Source organism: Delphinus delphis, chromosome 11 (genome assembly GCF_949987515.2).
Source record: "Delphinus delphis chromosome 11, mDelDel1.2, whole genome shotgun sequence".
Taxonomy (NCBI): Eukaryota; Metazoa; Chordata; class Mammalia; order Artiodactyla; family Delphinidae; genus Delphinus; species Delphinus delphis.
The window spans coordinates 45,540,631-45,567,754 of record NC_082693.1 but is presented as its reverse complement, the minus strand read 5'-3'; the positions used below and the strand labels follow the sequence as shown (position 1 = coordinate 45,567,754).

Sequence of the window (27,124 nt, the reverse complement as noted above, 5' to 3'; positions counted from 1 at the left end):
GAAAGGACACGGCTGTTTTATGAAGAGTAAATTGCAGGGGGCAAGATAAGAGTCAGGGAGACCAGTTAAGAGGTTATGGCCATATCCCAGCCAATAGGCTCTCTCCATAGCACGCACATCAAGACATTCTGAGGCTCCTTCATGGCCTTCATCCCTTCTGCCTTGAAGCACAGATATTTATGCGCATGCTTTCTCTCTTCTTCCAGAACAATCTCCTTAAGGGTGGGAACAAAGTCACATAGCCTGATAATAACAGCTAGCACTTAACACTCAGGATATACTAAGCACACTGTATACATAACATCTAATTCCACAATAACCATGTAAGATAGCTATTATTCCCCATTTACCAATGAAGAAACTCACATTCAGAACTATTTGCCAAACAAGTATGTGCACCGGCCCACACAGCTGGTAAATGGTGGCACTTGGATTCCCACCCAAGTCAGCCCTTCTCCAGATCTCTCCAAGCTCCTGTAGTGATCAATAAACACACATACAGTTGAGCTGCAAGATGTCTGAGTCCAATCTTATCAAACTACAGACTTTTCTTTTGATACGTGTTTGCCTACAGAGGCAAATAAGTTACCCATATTTCAGGGTTGTTTTTTTTTTTTTTCTAGAGTACTCTATACCAGGGGGCGTTTTATTCTCACAGTGAATGTGAAAGTGCAATTTGAGGATTTTCGACACAATAGTGTAAGTACTGAATGGACTTGACCGGCAATGTCAGAAGAAGAGGAAGAGGATGCTGGAACCAAAGAGGAAAGTCAAGGCCAGCCAAGAGCATCAGTGGCAGGCTCTATGCAGTTCCAGGAAACATTAAAGGCTGGCATCACTCCCCGCTTAATCCATAATGTGACTGAGCCGCAACCCCAGTGATTTTGAGAAAAAAGAATCAGCAGAATTTTGCAGCTTTAATAGAATGTATAAGCAACGAAAAGTTTCAGGGAAGCCTTCACTTCATTACCTCAGCAGTCATACCCTGACCTTGTGGCCGCTCTTTGTGAAAAACCCTTTTATGTTTTTTCACATAAGTGGAATTAACACTTATATGGGGATTTTTTCCCTCCATGGCATGAACTCATGGTAGACGGATGCTTCAGTAGATTACAAGTAGTTTTTCAATGTCACATTTCTATAACAGTGTTACGGAACAAAACTAATTGTCATCAGGATTGGAGGCGATTCTATTCACAGCAAGATAAATTGGATTTCTAAACTGTGATTTCCATTGTGTTACCTCTATGTATCATGAAAGTTATCCTGATGCGCCCAGCAGTCAGGCTACGTACTTATACAGTGAGGTCCAGCTTTATGCTGAATTCATCATCTTTCGCTTCCCGAGGGAGGACAGAAGAGCAACGGAAGCATAATTTTAGACCACCATCTAATGGAAGGGGTCAATGAGGATATACTACTCTAAATATCAGTATGAACATTCAAAGACTAGAAGAAAACAGTCCATTCCCTAAGAAGATTACACATCACTGTGAATTATCCAATTTATCACTGTGGAGTTTTGTGTGTATATGAAGCCCTCTCTCTCTCTCTCTCCTTTTTTAATAATACTTTTTAGACAAATGCAAACAGTATAACTATTTCAGAATGCAAATCGCCATCAATAAAAATATCCCATCTTGCAATTTGTAAATTTGGACTCCACTAATCTTTTAATATATTGGGCAATGTCTTGGGTGGCATTTTCACAATCTATAAAAAAAATAAGATTTTCTAAATGAATTAAAAGATTAAAAATATTATGGAAAACAAGATGGATAGTGCAAATGTTCATACTGTTGTAATCAAAAGGCAAACAGGAGGTAGTAAAGCTTAGGACCACGAACTTTACAGAGTCAGTCCTTCTGGGTTCGAATCTTGTCTCACCATTGTTGTGACCTGGACAAATTACTTAACCTTACTGTGCCTCCATTTTCTTATCTGTAAAATGCAGATCCTAGTAATACACACTTCATAGCAGATTGCCATGAAGATTAGAGTTAACAATATACTTAGAGAAGTTCCTGGCACACACTAAACACTCAGTGGTACAACTTATGATTACTATTGGTATTATAATCTGAAAGCATCCTTTTCTTAAAGCAAATAAGTTACGAACGACTCATAATTCTATCTCGATCACTCCAGCAGATTTCCTTACAATCTCTAGCAGGCAGTATCATGCTGCTTCATTCACATTACTAAGTATCTTTGAAAATAAGAACACTGCAGTCCTAAAAAAAAAAAAAAAAAAAATTCTAGATTTCAGTTTTCCCCACTTATTTTCTATTGGTGGTATTTTTCTATATTTAAAGTAAACCTAAGCTACCCAGCAAATACCTGGGCCTTGTTCCTTTATGTCCTGTCAAATCCTTACAGGATCTTGGAAAATATGACTACCTGCAACATTCCCCATGAGGACACAAGATAAAATTCCTTCATTTTTGACATGGATCATTTATGTGTATGGGAAATCATATTTAGGTTTTATTTGCTAAATGCTAAAGGGAAAGGAGACATTAGACCCTAAAGTGTTTCAGAAAGAGGTAAAATAAAAAAGAGAATGCTTTAAAAGTAACATTTTCCTAGTTCACTTGGATTAAGTAGAATCTATAAATACACAAGATGAGGTTTTCACAAGCAGCAAGTTAAAGAAGCTATCTCCATATTTTATCCATGCAAAACTGCCAAATGATTTTTCCTAAAATTTAAATGTTTCTATCTAACAAAACTGATTTTCTTGGGTCCAGGGAGGGTGTATTACTCACCCAGGTAGTATCTACCAAATATAGAGTGTACAATAATTATTGACCTAAATAAATTTGAATCAACATATAGCACAGCACTGGGCTCAAGGCAGGCACTCAAGTATTTTTCGAATGAATAAACCAGAGGAAGATGGATGGAAACTGCTTCCAGGTAATCTGTCTTGCAGATTGTAATCAAGATTAAGAAAGAAATATAGGAGGGCAGAATGGATACCATCCCAAAATAATACACACACGTACGTATCTAACATATACATTCACATACACAAACTGAAGCAATCTCAATAATTAACATTCAAAAGTAACAGGAACTTAAACTACAGAAGAAAGACCAGCAATTCATATAGATAATGACAATATTAAGCAAATTGCCTTGGATCTAACCCACCGTTTAAAATAGCCTTGATCAGTTCTCGAGGGAGAAAATTTCACCAATTTATATAGTTTTGGCTTTTAAATCTGAAAAAAGGAAAGAAAGTTTCTGAAATGTCTGAGATCTAAACTCCTGTATCCCCTCCCAACAAATTCAAGTCTAGGGTAACCATGTGTCAGCATCATTCCCCATCACTGGACCTGAGAGCTCAGTTCGGTCCTCCCATTTGTCTTTTTTTTTTTTTTTTAACGTCTTTACTGGAGTATAATTGTTTTACAATGGTGTGTTAGTTTCTGCTTTATAACAAAGTGAATCAGCTACACATATACATATGTTCCCATAACTCTTCCCTCTTGCGTCTCCCTCCCTCCCACCCTCCTTATCCCACCCCTCTAGGTGGTCAAAAAGCACCGAGCTGATCACCCTATGCTATGCGACTGATTCTCACTAGCTATCAGTTTTACATTTGGTAGTGTATATATGTCCATGCAACTCTCTCACTTTGTCCCTGCTTACCCTTCCCGCTCCCCGTGTCTTCAAGTCCATTCTCTGCACCTTTATTCCCATCCTGCTCCTACGTTCTTCATGACCTGTTTTTTTTTTCTTTAGATTCCATATATATGTGTTAGCATATGGTATTTGTTTTTCTCTTTCTGACTTACTTCACTCTGTATGACAGACTCTAGGTCCACCCACCTCACTACAAATAACTCAATTTCATTTCTTTTTATGGCTGATTAATACTTCATTGTATATATGTGCCAATCTTCTTTACCCATTCATCTGTCACTGGACACTTAGGTTGCTTCCATGTCCTGGCTATTGTAAGTAGAGCTGCAATGAACATTTTGGTACATGACTCTTTTTGAATTATGGTTTTCTCAGGGTATATGCCCAGGAGTGGGATTGCTGGGTCGTATGGTAGTTCTATTTTTAGTTCTTTAAGGAACCTCCATACTGTTCCCCATAGTGGCTGTATCAATTAACATTCCCACCGACACTGCAAGAGGGTTCCCTTTTCTCCACACCCTCTCCAGCATTTATTGTTTGTAGATTTTTTGATGATGGCCATTCTGACCGGTGTGAGGTGATGTCTCATTATAGTTTTGATTTGCATTTCTCTAATGATTAACGATGTTGAGCATTCTTTCATGTGTTTGTTGGCAATATATATATCTTCTTTGGAGAAAGTCTGTTTAGACCTTCTGCCCATTTTTGGATTGGGTTGTTTGATTTTTGATATTGAGCTCCATGAGCTGTTTGTATATTTTGGAGATAAATCCTTTGTCAGTTGCTTCATTTGTAAATATTTTCTCCCATTCTGAAGGTTGTCTTTTCATCTTGTTTATGGATTACTTTGCTGTGCAAAAGCTTTTAAGTTTCAATAGGTCCCATTTGTTTAGTTTTGTTTTTATTTCCATTTCTCTAGGAGGTGCGTCAAAAAGGATCTTGCTGTGATTTATGTCATAGAGTGTTCTGCCTAGGTTTCCCACTAACAGTTTGATAGTGTCTGGCCTTACATTTAGGTCTCTAATCCATTTTGAGTTTATTTTTCTGTATGGTGTTAGGGAGTGTTCTAATTTCATTCTTTTATATGTAGCTATCCAGTTTTCCCAGCACCACTTATTGAAGAGGCTGTCTTTTCCCCATTGTATATTCTTGCCTTCTTTATCAAAAATAAGGTGACCATATGTGCGTGGGTTTATCTCTGGGCATTCTATCCTGTTCCATTGATCTATATTTCTGTTTTTGTGCCAGTACCATACTGTCTTGATTACTGTAGCTTTGTAGTAGTGTCTGAAGTCAGGGAGCCGGATTCCTCCAGCTCCATTTTTCATTCTCAAGATTGCTTTGACTATTCGGGGTCTTTTGTATTTCCATACAAACTGTGAGATTGTTTGTTCTAGTTCTGTGAAAAATGCCAGTGGTAGTTTGATAGGGATTGCATTGAATCTGTAGATTGCTTTGGGTAGTACAGTCATTTTCACAATGTTGATTCTTCCAATCCAAGAATATGGTATATCTCTCCATCTATTTGTATCATTTTTAATTCTTTCATCAGTGTCTTATAATTTTCTGCATACAGGTCTTTTGTCTCCTTAGGTAGGTAGGTTTATTCCTAGATATTTTATTCTTTTTGTTGCAATGGTAAATGGGAGTGTTTTCTTGAATTCACTTTCAGATTTTTCATCATTAGTGTATAGGAATGCCAGACATTTCTGTGCATTAATTTTGTATCCTGCTACTTTACCAAATCCATTGATTAGCTCTAGTAGTTTTCTGGTAGCATCTTTAGGATTCTCTATGTATAGTATCATGTCATCTGCAAACAGTGACAGCTTTACTTCCTCTTTTCCGATTTGGATTCCTTTTATTTCTTTTTCTTCGCTGACTGCTGTGGTTAAAACTTCTAAAACTATGTTGAATAATAGTGGTGAGAGTGGGCAACCTTGTCTTGTTCCTGATCTTAGAGGAAATGGTTTCAGTTTTTCACCATTGAGGATGATGTTAGCTGGGGTTTGTCATATATGGCCTTTATTATGTTGAGGTAAGTTCCCTCTCTGCCTACTTTCTGGAGGGTTTTTATCATAAATGGGTGTTGAATTTTGCCAAAGCTTTTCCTGCATCTATTGACGTGATCATATGGTTTTTATTCTTGTATCACATTGATTGATTTGCGTATATTGAAGAACCCTTGCATTCCTGGGATAAACCCCACTTCATCATGGTGTATGATCCTTTTAATGTTGCTGTTGGATTCTGTTTGTTAGTATTTTGTTGAGGATTTTTGCATGTATGTTCATCAGTGATATTGGCCTGTAGTTTTCTTTCTTTGTGACATCTTTGTCTGGTTTTGGTATCAGGGTGATGGTGGCCTTGTAGAATGAGTTTGGGAGTGCTCCACCCTCTGCTATATTTTGGAAGAGTTTGAGAAGGATAGGTATTAGCTCTTCTCTAAATGTTTGATAGAATTTGCCTGTGAAGCCATCTGGTCTTGGGCTTTTGTTTTTTGGAAGATTTTTAATCACAGTTTCAATTTCAGTGCTTGTGATTGGTCTGTTCATATTTTCTATTTCTTCCTGGTTCAGTCTCGGAAGGTTGTGCATTTCTAAGAATTTGTCCATTTCCTACAGGTTGTCCATTTTATTGGCATAGAGTTGCTTGTAGTAATCTCTCATGATCCTTTGTATTTCTGCAGTGTCAGCTGTTACTTCCCCTTTTTCATTTCTAATTCTATTGCTTTGTCTTCTCCCCTTTTTTCTTGATGAGTCTGGCTAATGGTTTATGAATTTTGTTTATCTTCTCAAAGAGCCAGCTTTTAGTTTTATTGATCTTTGCTATTTTTCCTCCATTTCTTTTTCACTTATTACTGATCTGATCTTTATGATTTCTTTCCTTCTGCTAATTTTGGGGGTTTTTTGTTCTTCTTTCTCTAATTGCTTTAGGTGTAAGGTTAGGTTTTTTATTTGAGATGTTCTTTGTTTCTTAAGGTAGGATTGTATTGCTATAAACTTCCCTCTTAGAATTGCTTTTCCTGCATCCCATAGGTTTTGGGTCATCGTGTTTTCATTGTCATTTGTTTCTAGGTATTTTTTGATTTCCTCTTTGATTTCTTCAGTGATCTCCTGGTTATTAAGTAGTGTATTGTTTAGCCTCCATGTGTTGTATTTTTTACAGATATTTTCCTATAATTGATATCTAGTTTCATAGCATTGTGGCCAGAAAACATGCTTGATACGATTTCAATTTTCTTAAAATTACGAAGGCTTGATTTGTGACCCAAGATATGATCTATCCTGGAGAATGTTCCATGAGCACTTGAGCAGAAAGTGCACTCTGTTGTTTTTGGATGGAATGTCCTATAAATATCAATTAAGTCCATCTTGTTTAATGTATCATTTAAAGCTTGTGTTTCCTTATTTATTTTCATTTTGGATGATCTGTCCATTGGTGAAAGTGGGGTGTTAAAGTCCCCTACTGTAATTGTGTTACTGTCAAGTTCCCCTTTAATGGCTGTTAGTATTTGCCTTATGTACTGAGGTGCTCCTATGTTGGGTGCATAAATATTTACAATTGTTGTATCTTCTTCTTGGATTGATCCCTTGACCATTATGTAGTGTCCCTCTTTGTCTCTTGTAATAGTCTTTGTTTTAAAGTCTATTTTGTCTGCTATGAGAATTGCTACTCCAGCTTTCTGTTGATTTCCATTTGCATGGAATATCCTTTTCCATCCCCTCACTTTCAGTCTGTATGTGTCCCAGGTCTGAAGTGGGTCTCCTGTAGACAGCATATATACAGGCCTTGTTTTTGTATCCATTCAGCCAGTCTGTGTCTTTTGGTGGGAGCATTTAATCCATTTACATTTAAGGTAATTATCGATATGTGTGTTCCTGTTACCATTTTCTTAATTGTTTGGGGTTTGTTTTTGTAGGTCTTTTCCTTCTCTTGTGTTTCCTACCTAGAGAAGTTCCTCTAGCATTTGTTGTAAAGCTGGTATGGTGCTTCTGAATTCTCTTAACTTTTGCTTGTCTGTAAAGGTTTTAATTTCTCCATCAAATCTGAATGAGATCCTTGCTGGGTAGAGTAATCTTGGTTGTAGGTTTTTCCCTTTCATCACTTTAAATATGTTCTGCCACTCCCTTCTGGCTTGCAGAGTTTCTGCTGTTAACCTTACGGGGATTCCCTTGTATGCTATTTGTTGTTTTTCCCTTGCTGCTTTTAATATTTTTTCTTTGTATCTAATTTTTGATAACTTGATTAATATGTGTCTTGGCGTGTTTCTCCTTGGATTGATCCTGTATGGGACTCTCTGTGCTTCCTGGACTTGATTAACTATTTCTTTTCCCACATTAGGGAAGTTTTCAACTATAATCTCTTCAAATATTTTCTCAGTCCCTTTCTTTTTCTCTTCTTCTTCTGGGACCCCTATAATTCGAATGTTGGTGCGTTTAATGTTGTCCCAGAGGTCTCTGAGACTGTCCTCAATTCTTTTCATTCTTTTTTCTTTATTCTGCTCGGCAGTAGTTATTTCCACTATTTTATCTTCCAGGTCACTTATCCGTTCTTCTGCCTCAGTTATTCTGCTATTGATCCCATCTAGAGAACATTTAATTTCATTTATTGTGTGTTCATCATTGTTTGTTTGCTCTTTAGTTCTTCTAGGTCCCTGTTATTATGTTTCTTGCATTTTCTCCATTATATTTCCAAGATTTTGGATCATCCTTACTATCATTTTTCTAAATTCTCTTTCAGGTAGACTGCCTATTTCCTCTTCATTTGTTTGGTCTGCTTGATTTTTACCTTGCTCCTTCATCTGCTGTGTTCTTCTCTGTCTTCTCATTTTGCTTAACTTACTGTGTTTGGGGTCTCCTTTTTGCAGGCTGCAGGTTCGTAGTTCCCGTTGTTTTTGGTGTCTGTCCCCAGTGGCTAAGGTTGGTTCAGTGGGTTGTGTAGGCTTCCTGGTGGAGGGGACTAGTGCCTGTGTTCTGGTGGATGAGGCTGGATCTTGTCTTTCTGGTGGGCAGGTCCACGTCTGGTGGTGTGTTTTGTGGTGTCTGTGGACTTATTATGACTTTAGGCAGCCTCTCTGCTAATGGGTGGGGTTGTGTTCCTGTCTTGCTAGTTGTTTGGCATAGGGTGTCCAGCACTGGAGCTTGCTGGTCATTGAGTTGAGGTGGGTCTTGGCATTGAGATGGAGATCTCTGGTAGATTTTCGGAGTTTGATATTACGTGGAGCTGGGAGGTTACTTGTGGACCAGTGTCCTGAACTCGGCTCTCCCACCTCAGAGGCACAGGCCTGACGCCCGGCCGCAGCACCAAGACCCTGTCATCCATACGGGAAAAGAGAAATATATATATATATATCATTGCTCCCAAAGTCCACCACCTCAGTTTGGGATGATTCGTGTCTATTCATGTATTCCACAGATGCAGGGCACATCAAGTTGATTCTGGAGATTTAATCCGCTGCTCCTGAGCTGGGAGAGATTTCCCTTTCTCTTCTTTGTTCTCACAGCTCCCGGCGTTCAGCTTTGGATTTGGCCCCGCCTCTGCGTGCAGGTCCCCGGAGGGCGTCTGTTCCTGCTCAGACAGGACGGGGTTAAAAGACAAGCTGATTCGCGGTCTCTGGCTCACTCAGGCCGGGTGCAGTAAGGGGTACGGAGTGTGGGGCGATCCTGCTGCGGCAGAGGCCAGCATGACGTTGCACCAGCCTGAGGCACGCTGTGCGTTCTCCCGGTGAAGCTGTCCCTGGATCACGGGACCCTGGCTGTGGTGGGCTGCACAGGCTCCCGAGAGGGGCGGTTTGGAGAGTGACCTGTGCTCACACACGGGCTTCTTGGTGGCGGCAGCAGCGGCCTTAGCGTCTCACGCCCGTCTCTTGGGTCCGCACTGATAGCAGCAGCCCGTCTCTGGAGCTCCTTTAAGCGGCGCTCTTAATCCCCTCTCCTCGCACACCAGGAAACAAAGAGGCAAGAAAAGGCCTCTTGCCTCTTCGGCAGCTCCAGACCTTTTCCCGGACTCCCTCCTGGCTAGCCTTGGTGCACTAACCCCTTCAGGCTGTGTTCATGCAGCCAACCCCAGTCCTCTGCCTGGGATCCAACCGAAGCCCGAGCCTCAGCTCCCAACCCCGCCCACCCCGGCAGGTGAGCAGACAAGCCTCTCGGGCTGGTGAGTGCCGGTCAGCACCGATCCTCTGGGCGGAATCTCTCCGCTTTGCGCTACGCACCCCTGTGGCTGCGCTCTCCTCCGTGGCTCCAAAGCTTCCCTCCCCCCGTCACCCCCACCCCCGTCTCCGCCCGCGAAGGGGCTTCCTAGTGTGTGGAAACCTTTCCTCCTTCACAGCTCCCTCCCACTGGTGCACATCCCGTCCCTATTCTTTTGTCTCTCTTTTCTTTTTTCTTTTGCCCTACCCAGGTACGTGGGGGAGTTTCTTGCCTTTTGGGAGGTCTGAAGTCTTCTGCCAGCGTTCAGTAGGTGTTCTGCAGGGGTTGTTCCACATGTAGTTGTATTTCTAATGTATTTGTGGGGAGGAAGGCGATCTCCACGTCTTACTCTTCCGCCATCTTGAAGCTCCTCTCCCACGTGACTTAATTATTCCGAAGATTTTCAGGACATTGGAGGGCTGCACTGGTGGCGCAGTGGTTGAGAATCCGCCTCTCGATGCAGGCGGCACAGGTTCATGCCCCGGCCCGGGAAGAGCCCACATGCCACGAAGCAGCTGGGCCCGTGAGCCATGGCCGCTGAGCCTGCGCGTCCAGAGCCTGAGCTCCGCAACAGGAGAGGCCACAGCAGTGAGAGGCCCGCGTACCGCAAAGAAAAAAAGACATTTGAAAGCCCCTTAAACTCTCTTATTCTGCTCAGCCCCTGCCCAGTCCAGCCAAGATGGCAGACAGTTTCCCGAACGGTTATGTCAAGGATTGAAATGAGGGGGGATTATCTCTTTCTACTGAGACTAGTGTATCCATCCTATGGAAGACGATAAATAGAAAGGGATAACCTATGTTTTAATCGAGGGTGCTGTTCTCCATAGTAGAAATATGCATGAAATTTCCCCCAGATCTTATTTCATATGCCATCATTTCTCAACACTGATTTCTGTTCATAAATCAGCTTCACTGGGAAATGTCCATTTAGGATAGTATATTTAGGCCTTCCAAGTAGCCCAAAGAGAAGCCATTTACACATTCTGCTGCAGCCCCAAGTAAGGTCAGTTCCACTGAGGCATATCGTAAAATTAAAAAAACATTTAAAAGGCGTTGAAAAAAGTTCATAATCAGAGGAGATCATATGTACATTCACAGAGGAGATGTAGATGTTACACTGAGATTTGTCCATTTGTCAAGGAAAATAACTCAGGGCCAGAAGGAAGAAATTCCTATCTGCTAAGGCCGACCAAAGTAAGGGGAAGCAGCCCAGCCTACCTCTGCCAACAATGCTTTGCCCACAGAAATTAAAAACTCTGGGTGGAATACTGAAAACACCTTTTTTTAAGGCGTTTATGGGCTCACCAAGAAAATTAAGAATCCTCAAAACCCAAAAATCAAGAGAAAGTGGAAACACAGAGAAGTAGAGCCCCAAAGTTGACATTTACTCTGAGGGCATTTGCCCAACTCCAGAGTCCCTGAACTTCATTTCCTGACATTAAATATCATAAGGGTCAATCTAAAGTCGGATGTCCTATAGGAGATCCCCTCCCTCCATAAAGTGGAACCACAAAAAGCCACACTCACAATGTCAGGGTGAACAAGAAATCAGCCAGCCACAGCCAAAGGAGGCCGCAAATAAAATTGCCTGCCCAGCCCTAAATGCTGTCACTAGATAGAGGGGGGGAAAATCTCTCTCGAGAATTCTTAACACAAGCTGATTCTTTTGAAAGTTTGTAGCCCAAACACATAATACCTTGGATTGAGAAACCTTAAATAAATACTTCAGGATAAAACTGTCCCACATTGGTAATGCCCCAGACATTTGGCAGAAACAACTGAAAATCCTAAAAGAACCCACCTTCAACGTAGGCCTCAAAAATTCCCATGGGTAAAAATTATGAAGAGAGTCAAAAATCCCTAACCACAGTAAGATTTTAACTCACCGTAAAAGAGTCAACAGAAGCAGCAAGTGACATGAACTAACCTATAAACTTCAGATACTGAAAGAAACCTACAAGTATGTTTACTATGTTTAAGAAATAAAAGGGGGGGGGCTTCCCTGGTGGCGCAGTGGTTGAGAGTCCGCCTGCCGATGCAGGGGACGCGGGTTCGTGCCCCGGTCTGGGAAGATCCCACATACCGCAGAGCGGCTGGGCCCGTGAGCCATGGCCGCTGAGCCTGCGCGTCCAGAGCCTGTGCTCCGCAACGGGAGAGGCCACAGCAGTGAGAGGCCCGCGTACCGTAAAAAAAAAAAAAAAAAAAAAAAGAAAGAAAGAAAGAAAAGGGGAGATTGAAACTGTGACTAAGAATAAAAAGACTTTAGTGGTCACAGGAAGAGCCGGGGTCTCCTGAGTGAAAATCTGGGATGCCTACGGGTCCCGAGACTTCTTGGACAGCCTGGTACTCTCCACCAGAGAAGAAGGGAATTTAGGCCTAGTTTATAGCTTTCAGTGGAGGCTTTTGGTGGCCGAATACAAAGATGTGGATTTAAATTTATTCAGGTCAAGGAGTAGACCAACTGCAAAAGGTGATTGACACAATCAAAACCAACCCTGAAGACAGAAGAATCATTCTACGTGCTTGGAATCGAAAGATCTTCCTCTCATACCCCACCACCCTGCCCCTGTGCCATGCCCTTTGCCACTTCTACGTGATGAACCATGACTGTCCTGTAGCTGTACCAGAAGTCAGGAGACAGGGGCCTGAGTGTGTCCTTCAACATCGCCAGCTATGCCCTGCTCACCTACATGATCGCACACATCACAGGCCTGAAGCCAGGTGACTCTGTACACACTTTGGGAGATGCACATATTTACCTTGATCACATTGAGCTGCTGAAAATGCAGCTTCAGGGAGAATCAAGGCCTTTCCCAAAGCTCAAAATCCTTGGAAAAGTTGAGAAAATCGATGACTTCAAGGCTGAAAACTTTCAGATTGAAGGCTACAGTCCCCATCCCACTATTAAAATGGAAATGGCTACTTAGAGTGCTATTTTTTTTTTATTGAGGTATGGTTGATTTGCAGTGTTTGAGGTGTACAGCAGGGTGATTTGGTTGTGTATATTTTTTCAGATTCTTTTCCATTGAAGGTTGTTGCAGGATGTTGAATATGGTTCCCTATGCTGTGCAGTGAACCCTTGTTGTTAATCTATGTTGCATACAGTGGTTTGTATCTGTTGGTCCCAAATTCCTAATTTATCCTTCCCCCACCTTTCTCCTTTGGTAACCATAAATTTGTTTTCTATGTCTGTGAGTCTATTTCTGGTTTGTTTGTTTTTATTTATTTTTGGCTGTGTTGGGTCTGTTGCTGCACGTGGGCTTTCTCTAGTTGCGATGAGCAGGAACTACTCTTCGTTGCGGTGCGTGGGCTTCTCATTGCAGTGGCTTCTCTTGTTGTGGAGCACAGGCTCTAGGCACACAGGCTCAGTAGTTGTGGCTCTCGAGCTCTAGAGAGTAGTTGTGGTGCACAGGCTTAGTTGCTCCACGGCATGTGGAATCTTCATGGACCAGGGCTCGACCGCATGTCCCCTGCATTGGCAGGTAGATTCTTAACCACTGCGCCACCAGGGAAGTCCCCTCTGTTTTGTAAATAAGTTCAGTTGTATCATTTTTTTAGATTCCACATATAAGTGATATCATATAGTACTTGTCTTTCTCTTTCTGACTTACTTCACTTTGTGTGATAATCTCTAGTTGCATCCATGTTGCTGCAAATGGCATTATTTCATTCTTTTTATAGCTGAGTAATATTCCATTATATATATACCACACCTTCTTTACCTATTCATCTGTCAATGGACATTTAGGTTGCTTCCATGTCTTGGCCATTGTAAATAGTGCTGATATGAAAATGGAGTGGTATCTTTTTGAATTAGAGTTTTCATCTTTTTCAGATATACACCCAGGAGTGGGATTGCTGGATCATATGGTAACTCTATTCTTAGATTTTTTAAGGAACTTCCATACTGTTCTCCCTACTGGCTGCACCAATTTGCATTCCCACCAACAATGTAGGAGGATTGCCTTTTCTCCACACCCTCTCCAGCATTTATTCTTGTAGACTTTTTGATGACAGCTCTTCTGACTGGTGTGAGGTAGTACCTCACTGTAGTTTTAATTTGCGTTTCTCTAGTAATTAGCAAAGTTGAGCATCTTTTCATGTGCCTGTTGGCCATCTGTATGTCTTCTTTGGAGAAGTGTCTATTTGGGCCTTCTGGCCATTTTTTGATTGGGTTTTTTGTTTTTTAGAGTGCTTTTTTTTTAACATCTTTATTGGAGTATAACTGCTTTACAACGTTGTGTTAGTTTCTGCTGTATAACAAAGTGAATCAGCTATATGTATACATATATCCCCATATCCCCTCCCTCTTGTGTCTCCCTCCCACCTTTCCTATCCCACCCCTCTAGGTGGTCACAAAGCACCGAGCTGATCTCCCTGTGCAATGCAGCTGCTTCCAACTAGCTATCTATTTTACATTTGGTAGTGTGTATATGTCAATGCTATTTTAGAGTGCTTTTAAAGGAGTTGTTTGAAGGATATTTACACCCAGGTAAAAGTTTACTTTGCTCTAAAGGAAGGAGGAACTAGGTCAAAACCTGTTGGTCACCTATCAATTGTTATTGATTAACCTTTAAGGATGTTGCCACTGGCACATAGAACTGTGCTGGTTCTCTTAGTAATAAAAGGCCTTGAGTTTGGTTAATTCACTGAGGATGTATGAAAATATCGAGATTGTGAATAAAGTCAGGAAAGAGAAAATTTATATATCTTAACAAAAACATGTACATGCATTTCAATACCATACTCAAACTTCCCAATTCATAATGTTTTCATGATGATGGTCAGTGACTTTCAAGAGTTATATATAACTATTCCCCCAGATTTGAGCAAGCCAAATAACACCATCAGTCATGATAATGCCTAGTGTGGTTATGAACATTTCAAGTTATATCTTTTGGGCTTCCCTGGTGGCGCAGTGGTTGAGGGTCCGCCCGCCGATGCAGGGGACACGGGTTTGTTCTCCGGTACGGAAAGATCCCACATGCCACGGAGCGGCTGGGCCCGTGAGCCATGGCCGCTGAGCCTGCGCATCCGGAGCCTGTGCTCCGCAATGGGAGAGGCCACAACAGTGAGAGGCCCGCGTACCGCAAAAAAAAAAAAAAGAGGTTAAAGTTATATTTGTTTTATATCTTGCTATAATAAAAGTGTTTTGCCTTCAAAAAAAAGGGAGGAAAAAGACTTTACAAAAAATTTTAATAGAATCCTTAGAAATTAAAAATATCATAATTAAAATTTAAAACTCAGTGAACAAGTTTACTATATGACTAGACCCACTGAAAAGAGAATTCATGAAATGGACTATAATGCTGAAGAAATTAGTGAGAATGTAGAACAGAGAGACAAAGAAATTGAAAATAGGAAACAGTTGTTAAAAAAACAAAAGAGGATAAAGTGAGATACAATGGGAGATCTAAGCCAGTGAAGTAAGGCAAGAAAAAGAAATAAATTTAAGCACTAGAAAGGAAGAAATATAACTTTATTTGCGTATGATATATTATCTATATAGAAACCTCTTAAAAAATATCAATAGATTTTTTGAATAAACAGTAGAGCTCAACATGGGATCTGAATGTAAAATCAGCTGTCCTTCTAAACCAACAACAGCAAAGAGTTAAAAAGTGTACTTTTTGAAAAAGGTATCACTTATGGCATTTAAAAATGTGAATAGGACTTCCCTGGTGGTGCAGTGGCTAAGAATCCACCTGCCAATGCAGGGGACATGGGTTCGAGCCCTGGCCCGGGAAGATCCCACATGCCACGGAGCAACTAAGCCCGTGCACCACAACTACTGAGCCTGCGCTCTAGAGCCTGCGAGCCACAACTACTGAAGCCCGCACACCTAGAGCCCATGCTCCGCAACAAGAGACGCCACCACAATGAGAAGCCCAAGCACCGCATCAAAGAGTACCCCCGCTCACCGTAACTAGAGAAAGCCTGCACGTTGCAACGAAGACCCAACACAGCCAAAAATAAATAAATAAATAAATTTTTTTTTAATGTGACGAACCTAGGAATAAGTATACCAAATGATCTTCATGAGAAAAAATTATAAACTTTATTAACAGATATTGAAAATACTTAAATAAATTGAGACCATGTTAATGTATAAAGAGAATCATTATTATAAAGGTGTCAATTCTCCCCAACTTAATTTATAGATTTAAGTCAGTCAAAACTCTGGAGAGTCTTATGAGTCTTGACAAGCTGGTTCTAAAGTACATATGGAAGAGAAAACAGCCCATAAAGCCTCAGGTATACCTGAAGAAGAACTGGGTGGGAGAAGTTGTTTTTTAAGTTACATATAAAGCTGTATTAATTGATATATTGTGGCATTTGTGTTGGAATAGACAAATATACCACTAGAACAGGATAGAAACCCAGAAAAAAACCCATGCGTTTGGGATGTGATTTATAGCAGAGATGCGGAAGCACAGGGCAGTGTGAGAAAGCTGGACTTCTGTTGGATTATGCCGTCACAATTAGTTACCCATGTTTAAAAAGGGGGTGAGGAGGAATCTCACCACACCCACAAAACTCACTTCTACATGGATTAAAAAGTTAAATGTAAAAGGCAAAACCATAAAATGTTTAGGTGAAAGTCTCAAAGATTATCTTTATGACCTTAGGCTACGGAAGAATTTCGTAAGTAAAGTACACATACACCTGTATACACACACATACACACACACCCACATCTAACCATAAAGATAGATATGTTTGAGTACATTAAAAAGAACTTCTGTTCACCAAAAGATACCGTTAAGAGAGTGAAAAGGCAAGGCACAGAGTAAGAAACTGACAAAATGACATGGTGCTCAGATCTAGACTATACATAGAAGTATTACAAATAAATAAGAAAAAGACAAACAATCTGATAGAAAAATAGGCAGATATGAACAGAGGTTTCCTGGAAGAGGAAGATAAGAACCTTCAACAAGCACAGGAAAAGATACCAATCTCTAGTAATTAGGAAAATGCAAATTAGAGCCATAATATATGACTTTACTCCTGCTAGATTTGCAAAAATTTTAAGATTATGTTATCAAGTGTTGGCAAAGATGTGGGATAACAGAAACAATTATATCTGCTGGTACGAGTGTATATTGGTAAAAAAATCACTATGGCATTACCTAGTTTGTCTGAAGGTATACACAACATAGGACCTATCAACTTCGTTCCTAGATAAACTTGAGAAACTCTTGCACATGGGCACCAAGTAACACATACGAGAATGTTCAGAGCACCACTGTTTGCTGAGGTATAAGCCAGAACTAACTCAAATGGGCATCAGCAGAGGAATGGATAAATTATGCTATTTCATGTAATGGAATTCTGTGCTGCCATGAACTACAGCTACGTACAAAAAAATGGATGAACTTTAGAAACACGTTGAATATAAGAAGTCATCAGAGAATGCTTACCCTTATGATTCCATTTATATAAAAGTCAGAAACATGTAAACTAAATAGTATATTATTTGTGGACAGAGATTTATGTAGTAAAACCATAAAAAATGGACCTAAAGATTGTGATACTGAGTGAAACAAGTCTGTCACAGAAAGACAAATATATGACATCGCTTACATGTGGAATCAAAAAAGAGGGGGGGTACAAATGAACTTATTTACAAAACAGAAGTAGAATCACAGATGTAGAAAACGAACTTATGGTTACCAGGAGATAAGGGTGGGGAGGGATAAATTGGGAGATTGGGACCGACATATACACCCTACTATGCATAAAACAGATAACAAATAAGAACCTGTTGTATAGCACAGGGAGCTCTACTCAATACTCTGTAACGGCCTATATGGGAAAAGAATCTTAAAAAAAAAAAAAAAAGACTGGATATATGTATATGTATAACTGATTCACTTTGCTGTACACCTGAAACTAACACAGCATTGTAAATCGACTATACTCCAATGAAAAATTTTTTTTAAAAAAAGAATTTTATAGAATTTTAAAAAAATAAAAAAAACAAGGGAATGATAAACTCAAAGTTCAGGGTTGTGATCCCTCTGAATGTGGAGAGAAGGGGGTGGAACGAGACCTCATGAGTAATGAGAAAGTACAAGTTTTTTAACTGGGTCATGAATTCCTGGGAATTTATTCTATTGTCTTTCTTTGGCATTTAAACATATTTCATATATACTGTTTTACATCTCTGAAATATTTAATTTTAAAAATTTTAAAGAAGACAAATAAATGACAGAAAATATCTATCACATATGTAAAACAGAAAAAATTTAAAAACAAAATAAAATGATCCTCTACTAATTACTAAGAGAAAATGAAAACACAATAGAAAAACGAGCAAAGGATAAGAACATGCAGATCACACAATAAGAAATACAAATGGCCAATAATATACGAAAAGACATTTAACTTCACTAATCAGTGCAAATGAAACAGAACTATATTTCACCCATCAAACTGGAAGCATTTTTTAAAATGTGATAATAGCAGGATTAGTAAGGTATGAAGAATGAACTGACAAAGTCTTTTGGAGGGCAATCTGATGTTATCTATCAAAATTTTAAATGTAAATACTCTTCTGCTCAGCAATTCTGTATCTAAGAACCTATCTGATAGAAATACATTTTGGTCACGTTGTATATAAAATGTTCACTGTAGCATTATTTGTAATAATGGAAAATTGGAAGCAGCTTAAATGCCCATCAATAAAGAAATAGTTTATTTAGAACACAACTGCGTTTTATCATTTTGGAATGTCTTCAGGTACAAGCAGAAATTGTGCCTTAAATAAACAGGGGCTCTTTTTTAAATCACATAACAAGCTCTGAATGAAACTCATGCCATTGTTTGCTCAGTTGCTCCATGTTGTCACCAAGGACCCAGCATCTTTTCATCCCTCTGCTCCTCCATCTTTGAGTGCCGACTGGATTATTGTTCTCAGCTCTGCACTCTCTTGCTCTGTAGTATAACCTTGCAGTGTGCTAGAAAGGGCTGACGTAGGACTTGGCCTTGCAACCTGGATCAGCCAATTGAATGTGGGTGGAAGTAACTCTGTGTGTGCTAGTTCTAAGCTAAGGTCTTAAGAGTTATCTCGTGTTTCTACTCACTCTCTTGCACTCCTGTGATCCATAATAAGAAGAACTACCTCAGAGAGCCAGTGATGCAAGAAAAATGAGGAAATCATAGAACAGACCTGAACCTAACACACAGCTTGGAGCCACGCCCAGCCGATCTCAGGTGAGCCCAGCAGAGCCAGAGATACCTCGCATACTGTGAGCAAGAAAACAAATGTTTATCCTTGTAATCCACTGAGATTTCAAGGTTGTTTGTTAGACAGAAATATTAACTAATAAACTTGGCATGTTGACTTTCCATCCTTATGCCCGTGGCCTTGTGGTCTCAAGTTAGTTTCAAGCTGCAGAAATTGCAGTTGTCTTCAAAGCAGAAGTTGGGGATGTGAGAAGAGTGGCCAGAGCAGAGAGTAACCTCCTTGTGATGCTTTTGGGTTTTTTTGCGGTACGCGGGCCTCTCGCTGTTGTGGCCTCTCCCGTTGCAGAGCACAGGCTCCGGACGCACAGGCTCAGCAGCCATGGCTCATGGGCCCAGCCGCTCCGCGGCATGTGGGATCTTCCCGGACCGGGGCACGAACCCGTGTCCCCTGCATCGGCAGGCAGACTCTCAACCACTGCGCCACCAGGGAAGCCCAATGCTTTTGTTTTTTATCAAGGAATAAAGAGATTTCCCAGAAGCCTCTCTGTCAACTTCCCCTTACATCTTATAGTCCAGACAGTGTCACATGGTCACTCTAGCTATTACAAATACCTGCCAAGGGGACCAAGACTGGCTGGAGAAAAGGCCTGCCTTCCCTGAGATCAAGAGGTATCTGCCCTCTACATGGACAAATCAAGAGGTTATGGCAAAGCATGTATAACTGTGTTGTCTACCACACATGTTCTGTAATACTGGGCAAAGGTCAAATAGAATAAGGTAGATTTATATGTAGTAACATGAAAAAAATTTTAAGATGATCATTCAAAAAGAATAGCAAATGGCAGAACAATACATATAATATTCTCACTTGTTTAAAAAATAAGAAATTCAAGTTTGGGTGCGTATGTATACACATAAATACACAGAATAGGGTCTGAAAAATATACATCAAACTCTTTCATAGCAGTCACTGCTGAGGAAGAGGTGGTTTAGAAAGAGGCTGTGTTTAAAAGGACCTTCTCTAGTTGCTCTATGAACTTATTTCTGTATCGTTTGAATTCTTAAGAACACACAATAATTTATGGATTACTTCTTTAAAAATTTACTTTTCATTAAAAAATAAAAGCTGTATAAGTGAGAGAACTGAACACTGAAAGAAAATATGAGCTAGAAGAAGGTCTGTATTTTTTTTTTATTCAAAGGGAGAAAGAAAAGATTTTTCTCTATAATCCAGTCAATTTCTGGCTCCTAGGAAGAAAACAAAACCACTCAGACAAGATACTTTGGCCATTGCCATGCCTTTAAAACTGAAATCCCTTGTAAAGTCCTATTTCTCTTGTTAACAAGTTTCATTAAGAATGTTAGACTACACAGCATTGATCTCCACACACCTCAGCCTTCCTAACTGGGCAACTCAGAAGCCAGCTTATTTATTGTCTGAATTGTTTGTTGTAAATGCATGCTCTTATACTCACCCTTGCCGACACCCATGGGAGACCTAGGCACTTTTGTATAAATTCAATCTGCCTCAAATGCAATCATTCTTTATTTTTAAAACCATGTGTATAAAATCAAAGATGTTACCAAATTTAAAGATCACTGGAAAAATAGACAGTATAGTTCAAAAAATAGCTTTTATAGAATGTATTTCTATATTCTGAGCATTCTTTACAATGTAAGAAAATGTTCTATACGAATTAAATGAGAAAGAGTAGGGAACTTGTTTCTTTTATAAAAGTCCTTAAAATAATTCTTACAGAAACTTCTTTATTTTGTAAAGAAAAATTATAAACGTGAAACTATAAAATACTTTTCATTTCAATTCCATTTATTAAGAGATGAACTAGGAACGAAACTGGAAGCTGGGTTCCAAAAAGATGAGTAAGTTGCACTTCCTCCCCACAAAAAGCTTGTAATTCGGTTAAGAGATATAGAAGTAAAAATAGATGAATTTAATCAAATGGATAACCAGCTTTAAAAGGGTGGAAATGTAATGAGACAGAACACTGTATTTTCCAGAACTCCTCTCAAGGTTAATATGTAAGGTTGGAAGACAGACTTGGGGAGAGTAAGCGGGGTAGGGAAAGAAGGAGATGAGAACTGGTAAAAATGGGGCTTCCCTGGTGGCGCAGTGGTTGAGAGTACGCCTGCCGATGCAGGGGATGCAGGTTCGTGCCCCGGTCCGGGAAGATCCCACATGCCGCGGAGCAGCTAGGCCCGTGAGCCATGGCCGCTGAGCCTGCGCGTCCGGAGCCTGTGCTCCGCAACGGGAGAGGCCACAACAGTGAGAGGCCCGCGTACTGGAAAAAAAAAAAAAAAGGGTGGAAATGTAATGAGACAGAAAACTGTATTTTCCAGAACTCCTCTCAAAGTTAATATGTAAGGCTGGAAGACAACCTTGGGGAGAGTAAGTGGGGTAGGGAAAGAAGGAGATGAGAACTGGAGCAAGCAACTTAACTGTGGGCAGGTGGTGGGTTGCTAACCACCCCCTAACCCGCGCTGTGGTCTCCTTCAGTGGTGTGTGTGATTGAAGGTGTTGTCCCCTGGTGGCCCTGCCTTTTTGCTCTCCTCTCTGTGCAGCTCAGCCTCTCCTCCAAACTTTGGGGACAAAGCATCAGGACAGAGAGTTGTCGTAGAAGCACTTTGGTTTATTTTTTTCTGAAGTATAATTGATTGACAATGTTGTGTTAGTTTCTGCTGTAGAGCAAAGTGATTCAGTTATACATATATATACACATTCTTTTTTTATATTCTGTTCCATATGGTTTATCACAGGATATTGAATATGGTTCCCTGTGCTATACAGTAGGACCTTGTTGCTTATCCATCTTATATATAATAGTTTGCATCTGCTAACCCCAAACTCCCAATCCATCCCTCCCCCAACCCCCTCCCCCTTGGCAACCACAAGTCTGCTCTTCATGTCTGTGAGTCTGTTTCAGTTTCGTAGATAAGTTCATTTGTGTCATATTTTAGATTCCATATAAAAGTGATATCATATGATATTTGTCTTTCTCTTTCTGACTTACCTCACTTGGTATGATAATCTCTAGTGCCATCCATGTTGCTGCAAATAGCACGATTTTGTTTTTTTTATGACTGTATTCTATTGTGTGTGTGTGTGCATGTGTATGAATGTATGTGTATATATATATATATCACATTTTCTTTATCCATTCATCTGTTGATGGACATTTAGGTTGTTTCCATGTCTTAGCTATTGTGAATAGTGCTGCTATGAACATAGGGGTGCAGGTATCTTTTTTTTTTTTTTTTTTTTTTTTGCGGTGGCCTCTCACTGTTGTGGCCTCTCCCGCTGCGGAGCACAGGCTCTGGACGCGCAGGCTCAGCGGCCATGGCTCACGGGCCCAGCCGCTCCACAGCATGTGGGATCTTCCCAGACCGGGGCACGAACCCGTGTCCCCTGCATCGGCGGGCGGACTCTCAACCACTGCGCCACCAGGGAAGCCCGTAGACTTTTTAATTATGGCCATTCTGACCGGTGTGAGGTGATATCTCATTGTAGTTTTGATTTGCATTTCTCTAATGATTAGCGATGTTGAGCATCTTTTTGTGTGCTTGTTGGCCATCTGCATGTCTTCTTTGGAGAAATGTTTATTTAGTTCTTCTGCCCATTTTTCAGTTGGGTTGTTTTTTTGAGCTGTTTGTATATTTTGGAATTAAACCCTTGTTGGTCACATAGTTTACAAATATTTTCTCCCATTCTGTATGTAGCTTGTCTTTTCATTTTGTTTACGGTTTCTTTTGCTGAGAAGCACTTTTATTTTAATCATTGCCGCAAAGGAACTGCAAACCAAGTGAGTTTCTTGTTAAGGCCAGAAACACACTGAAGTCCATAATATGTAGACAAAAGACTTTTTAAAAGCATTCAGTTAAATTTGTGAATTTCCACTATACTATCTCTTCCCTGCGGGGCTGGCACTTCTCTACTGAGCTCCAGACCTACAACCATCATCACCAGAGTTAACCTCCTCATCTTCGCCCAGCAAATCTGCCTTCCTTATCTTGGCAAATAAAACACCATCAGCCACTACCCTCACCAGAAACAGGGGAGTCAGCCTTCACTTCTGTACAGTGAGTCCCCGTTTGACCAATTCTACCTACTGAGCATCTTTCAAATGCAACTCTGCAAACTCCATGGGCCCTGTTGCTGCCTTTGTTCAGATCCTTAGCAATAGCACTCTGTGGTGTCTCTGCTCCAGTCTCATCAGCCTCTAGCTGTTCATCTTTCTACTACTTCTGAATGCCCTTTCTAAAATGGCCATTTGATTATATTAAAATTCTTCAGTGCTATTATCTGCCAACACAAGGTTCAAACCCTTTAACATGGTGAACGAAGTGTGTGATGACCTGTTTCTTCCAGGCTTTTTGGTCTCATGTCCCGTCACTCCCTACACACAAATCCTATCCTAGACATGTATTCTAACTCTGAGAACCACGTGCACCTTTGCTGGGTCAAATGCTGTAGTGAGCCGCAGAGATACAGGAGTGAACCAGAGGGCATGGCCCAGTCCTCACGGAACTTAGAGTGCCCTTGCAGGAGCCTGAAAAAAGCACGCTCTCCTTGGCCTCTGTACCTCCACACCTGCTTCCTCATCTGCCCTGGGTCATTGGCTGACCCAGGCAATGGCTATGTGTGAGCTTGAGGGAATCACTTCACCCCTCCGGGCCTCAGTCCTTCATCTATAACATGACTAGGTAGCCCGCGTGATCTCTAAAATTTCTCCCAACTCTTGCAAGTTATAAATCTGGAGAATACTTTTAAATTGCCAAAGTAGAGAAGAAAGAGTCCTCAGAAATGTCCCAACAAATAGTGATGTTTAAACTATTGTAAGCAGCACTGTGAACATGTCAAAACTGCCAAGTTTTCTTTTGCCATCACGAAAGGATCCAGATTCCAAGCAAGATATGCCCTCCACTGACTATTAAACTCCGACACCTAATTAAGGTGTAGCTTTATTTAACTAAAGTCCTTTGTAAATTAGAAAGCACTAAAAAACATTTCTGTCATTCCTGTTAACTGTGTGCTGTTTTTCCATGAAGTCATTATATAAGTGCATTCCCTGAATTTCAAGGGAAAGGAAGGTGATCTCACCTCTGAAAAGCTGTTTCTTTTGCATCTAATGGAAAGAAAGTGGGCCTTTGGCATTTTTTTCCAGGACACCCAAAATCCAAATTTATACTGTTGAATTACAAATAAATCTCCTGGAACAGGATCAGACAGTGCCAATGCTATCTTCAGCCCAAAATAAAGCTAGCTTTGATGTATTTTTAACCTAGGTTCATAAATTAACTTTCAGAGAAAAACCTGTATTTTGAGCTGAAACAAAACTGTGAAATTCATATATAATTAACCAAATCATGAACAGTTTTGATTTTGATTCTTTCACTAGACTTTTAAAGGGAAAATATTCTTATCAGAGCACATTTAAAAGTGTATTATTATTGTGGTGGTGTCAATATCCCAGTTTTGATATTGAACAAGGTTTATATGTTACTTAAATAGCTAAGGGAAGTTGGATAAAGGATACATGTGACTCTCTATACTATTTTTGCAACTTTCTGTTTATAATTATTTCAAAATAAAACTCAGGGTCCACCTAATGAATTAATGAATCTAGTCAGGGATCTCCAATGGCTGCTAACATCACAAAAAGACAGATGACTGGATATCATACACGTCCTGGTGGAAGCATAAGTCCATCCATGAATGAGTCTTGCCAAAAGGCAGCTGTGAATGGGATCAAACCTCCATCCAACAACCAATTTATAGGAAAATAAAGAGCAGAGGAATAGGCTGAGATATATCACAGGGGTGCAATCAGCAAGATCCAGACAATGGAAGATCCAGAGAACAAATGATCTCATTTCTTCAACAAATAGGTTGCAAAGAGAGACACAGACAGAGAGAGAGGGATGGGGGGAATCTGTGGATAAAAGGAGGCTTAAAGACACATCAACCAATCGCAATGCGTGGACCTTATCTAGATCCTGATTTGAACAAACTGTAAGACTAAAAATCCTATGGGATTCAAAAGATAATTAGGCTTTAACACTCATGGGATATCTTATGATTTTTTTTAATGTTAACTCTAAAATAAATAAATAATTAAAAGTCCAAATTTTATATGTATAATACTTTTATTGAAGTATATTAATGGCATCTTCCTAAGTGTTTAAATTAAGTATTTTTGTACAGAGGGCACAGTCCCTGAATTGTGGTCATTAGACACAATAATGAACAGAAGCCCTGGCCTGCAGGGAGCATCTGGTCACCATAAGGAAAAGAAAACAGGAAGGCTGAGAATTAGACGCTGGCTTAAAATTGTCCTCCTCTTCCAGTGAGATTCCACAGCTCCCCAGTTGAAATATTAAACACTTGGCAAAGCTAAATACTAGATCGGTTTCTTTCATCAGCCTGGGTGGTTCCAGGTATGCAGGAGTGAAGAATGTCCAAATAGAAAACACTCTGCTCCATTAGCCTGAGATATGGTTGAGGAGAAACTTCGATTACCACTCCTGTTCGTAAGTGTTTATTATCTGGACAAATTACAACTTCCCCCTAAGTCTCTTGTGGTTTTTCTCAGCAAAAAAGGTGAGTGTTTTTAGGCAAGTGCTGACTAAATTTTAATTTTAGAGGTCTCAGTGTTTTAAGTGTGTTTTCTCCTTTCTTCAGGAATTTTTCAGCAAAACTTCGTTGGCATCTACCTCTTTCAGAAATATTTTTCTGTGTGATATTCACTGTTCTTTGGGAATTTGAGAGTAGAAGTCAAAGTTTACTAAACCTAGTGCTCAGGAAATAGCTGAGATTTTATAAACACATCAAGCCTTCCCAAGGGCAGACTGAATTGGGGTGATTTCCCTAATCCTTCCTTTTAAATTAAGGGGGCTGCTCAGCTGTAATAAAAAGTGGAAGATCCCTTGGGATGGCAGCAAGAGACAGAAAAGGAGGTGGCTCTTATAGTTGGTTTTTTAAATCTCAGAGGAAGAGCTATGTACTTAGATATATGCGGAATTCATGGGTTTGCATCTAAACCCAGATATCAGTCTTTGCCACCCGCCCACCCACTCAAAAGTGACCTCCCTCCAGTATAATTTTCCTTTCATCGGCTCCTGCCTGGAATTCAAGCTGCAGCTGCTCTGTACACCAGGAGCAACTGTAATTCACTGCCAGACACAGCCTGCAGCCCTGGACCTGCTGCTCAACACAGCAGCAGTGGGCTGGGGAGTGGGGCAGCCACATCTCCCTTTGCTGCCCACCCCTTTGTTCTCTCGCATCACCCCTAAACCTCGTTCTACAAGTCTATCACATTCTGCTGAAAGGATTGTTTGCAATAACCCAAACAGTCGGCTATTAAATATTAAATATCCTGTTCTTAAAAGACTATTAGCCACTCCACTTAAATTCATTGATAAAGAAATACGTACTGATCATCTTCAATATGCCAGATACTCTGATAAGCTTGGGGGTTATACTGGTCAGGGTATAAAGCTGCAGATAACAGAAATTATACCAGCTAGTTTAAACAGAGAATAATTTTTACAAGAATTTAGATGCTCCCCTAAAACATCATCGGAAAGACAAGAGAGCAAAGCTGGAGCAAAGCTCCAGGCTAAGCAAGGCAGCCCAGGGAGTGTGTGCTCAGATGTCTCTCTGAGAAAAACTGACTTCGAGGAGCGTAGTTAGCTGACAGCTGCCACTTGCAGGGTCCACCGCAGTGCACACAGGAGGCCACACATTCTCCAGGCTGCTCCCAGCCCCTGACTGAGCCCAGTGGGGTTCTAGACTAGGCTCCTCCTGCCCAGTCCTGGTTCCTCTAAGGAGCGGTCTTTGCTCAGGGACGCCGCATCCGCCTGGCCGAGGCTTCCTCAGAACTATGCTGCAGTGTAAAGCGCCCCATTCCTTCCCTCTAGATGTCAGAACTTCATCATGGTCTGAAGCTCTCCCTGCCCACTCCGGCTGCCTCACCCTTGGTTCTTCACAAGCACTTCCCCCCCGTAAATCTCTAACACATTTAACTCCATCTTGCCATCTGCTTCCCGGCCTACCTGAACTGACTCTCTGG

General features: G+C 40.6%; 1 pseudogene; it reads left to right on the top strand.

Annotated features, from left to right (window-relative positions):
* The first annotated feature begins 726 nt into the window (after positions 1-726).
* On the top strand, positions 727-12,772 carry LOC132434310 (thymidylate synthase pseudogene; annotated as a pseudogene).
* Positions 12,773-27,124: the final 14,352 nt, after the last annotated feature.